We start from the raw sequence: 2,624 nt of genomic DNA, 5'->3' as shown, positions 1-2,624 counted from the left end.
TTTTGACTGTTGTTTTTATATGCCATATTGGCTTTTGTTTCGTTGTGTTAAATATTAGCTTTTCTTTTTACTCAGTAGAATAATACAACTCACTTTACTTAATTATACCCCATACGTTATTTGACAATACAAATGATGCATTGCAAATTAAGCATTACACAGCCATGAAGAATGTGTACACTTTCAAGGTAAAAGCTTCTATCCATGTAGAGGTAAACACACAAGTCCTTACGGAACCTTTATATTTACAGCAAAAACTAGTGAAAGAGGTGTTGTGCAGATGTATAAGACCTAATAAAACACTCTTCAAACGTTATCCTCTTACAGTAGCACCTATCTGCTGCAGGACTTCCAGCTAACGTTCAGTATTTTTGTACACAGTGCTTGAAGTTACAGGAGTATGACTTACGAGAGTATGCTTCAGGACTTAAAGTTGTATTCCTTCATTATTTCCGGTCAGTTGGGGGCGGCAGAGCAAGCTGTAAGCTGTTGCACAACTCCAGCAATGGCAGCAGTTATAGTGACCTACCGACAATATCAGGTCTAGGTGTAATGTAGGATGTTGCTGAGTTTCATTATTTCGGAGGATGATGTCAGCATGCGGGGTTAGTGTGGGACTCCGTTCTGCCATAGCAGCTGGGGGGTGTGAGCTGTGGGAAGGTGACAGATGGCAGCGAGGCAGGATTTAAAGATCACAAGGTTTGAGATATGCGGTGTGTACTAATGGACTCCATCTGTATCACCGTTCTAATTAAAGGGCTAGGGTTTGACTTAGTCTCGCATTGCCAGACCTTCATCCACAGCGTGATGCAAGTGGAACGTCATGGATATAGACTACCTTGAACTTAACTGTAGGGCTAGCATGGTGGCTACCATACCTACAACTGTTAAATTCAAAATATGCCAATTTATATTTGCTATACTAAGTAGGATTCATGTTATTGTTTGTTTTCAGACGTTATAATAAAAAATAAAAAAACTTTCAACAAAAAAAAATGTCTTTAACATTATGTGGCGGCCCCCCGACACTATCTCGGAGGACACCCTAGGGGTCACGGACATTCCCAGCAAATCAAAAAGTTCATCTCCTACCTCCAAGATGTTATCTCAAATGTGTAGGATGTTATGTCCTTTGTGGGAGATAATGACTAAGACGTTTTTTCCCTGTACAGGAGATATTATTTCCTATGTAAGAGATAATATCTAAGAGTTTATCTCCTACATATGAGGTATTATTTCCCATGTAAGAGATGATATCTAAGAGTTTATCTCCTACATATGAGGTATTTTTTCCCATGTAAGAGATGATATCTAAGAGTTTATCTTCTACATACGAGGTATTATTTCCTATGAGATAAACCTAGGCATGATTAGGTTGATCTTGAGAGAATGACACAAGATACAAAGTTCAGCCAAATGCAGCATGAACTACAAATGTCTACTGTAATTTCCCATTTTTGGGGATCAATAAATATCTATCTATCTATCTATCTATCTATCTATCTATAACATAATGGAAGCGGACAGTGGCACCCGAAGGATTCTTTTCCGTTACAGAACACTTTTAAACTCTGCTTAGCTTGCCGCACACATTTTGAATTCCAGCCAACAGGCCGGGTTTACACAAACATCATACAGAAATGCATGATATTTACTGAAGAATCATTCAGAGGGCCAAATATTTTATTTGTATCTCACCTCTCAGGGCTTCCATATGAACCTCTCTAATTTATTTGGGTGCTTTTGGCTACAGTTCATGAGCCATAATGTTACTTCCAGCAGCAGTAAGTACAACTGAAGGAAAATGAATAAATATGTTCTAAGTTTTCAGCTGGGTCCCGGGGCAGCAACAGTGCTATTCTACGAGTAGACAGAAGAGGGCGCTCCAACGTCAAGTAAACAACTGAACGTGCACTGCAGCCATCTCATACAGCTGTTTATAACTTCAAATGTAGCAGGCCATCTGCCACCTATTACAAAAACTACTGTTAGTCCTTTTAAGAATATCCAAACAAAACTGGTTTTACGAGGTAGCTATCTGTTAAGACCTTGTCTACTGTTTTTGTTTTTGTCCTCTGTTACAAAGCTTGTAACAGCTGATGCAAGTGCCTGAACTATTGTGTTGTTTTGCTGTGATATCTGTTTACTAGGCATCTTAATCAAAGAAATCGGAATGTGTAAATTCACTTTCATCTTTGTCCCACCCACCTACTACCCTTCTCTATTTTCTGATTGGACGGGCGTCCTGCCAGTCAATGGATGGACCCGTTATGCGCCCTTCTCTTGCTTCTGAAAAGCTCGGGATTCTGTATGTCAGTACAATCAAGTGTTGTAATAAAAGCAACAAATGACCAAACAAAAGTAAATAAGTTTATTTAAAAAAAGCTGAAAAACGCATAAAGTTACAAAAGGAGATATTAAACAAGACTAGTTCTTGAGACAGCGAATACAATAACCTACAATGGATTGCAGTTAGATAAACCAGCTAACACTGGAATAAACCATTCTCGTGACTTGCGTGTCCTTTAATTATCACATTCGATAGCTCGGCTACTGAGATTAATACGGATTTTGCTGGTCCTATTTCCTCATATAAATATGTGTAAAGCTACGGTACAAACTCT

This window comes from Etheostoma cragini, chromosome 18 (genome assembly GCF_013103735.1).
Source record: "Etheostoma cragini isolate CJK2018 chromosome 18, CSU_Ecrag_1.0, whole genome shotgun sequence".
Classification (NCBI taxonomy): domain Eukaryota; kingdom Metazoa; phylum Chordata; class Actinopteri; order Perciformes; family Percidae; genus Etheostoma; species Etheostoma cragini.
This window is presented reverse-complemented; position numbering follows the sequence as displayed.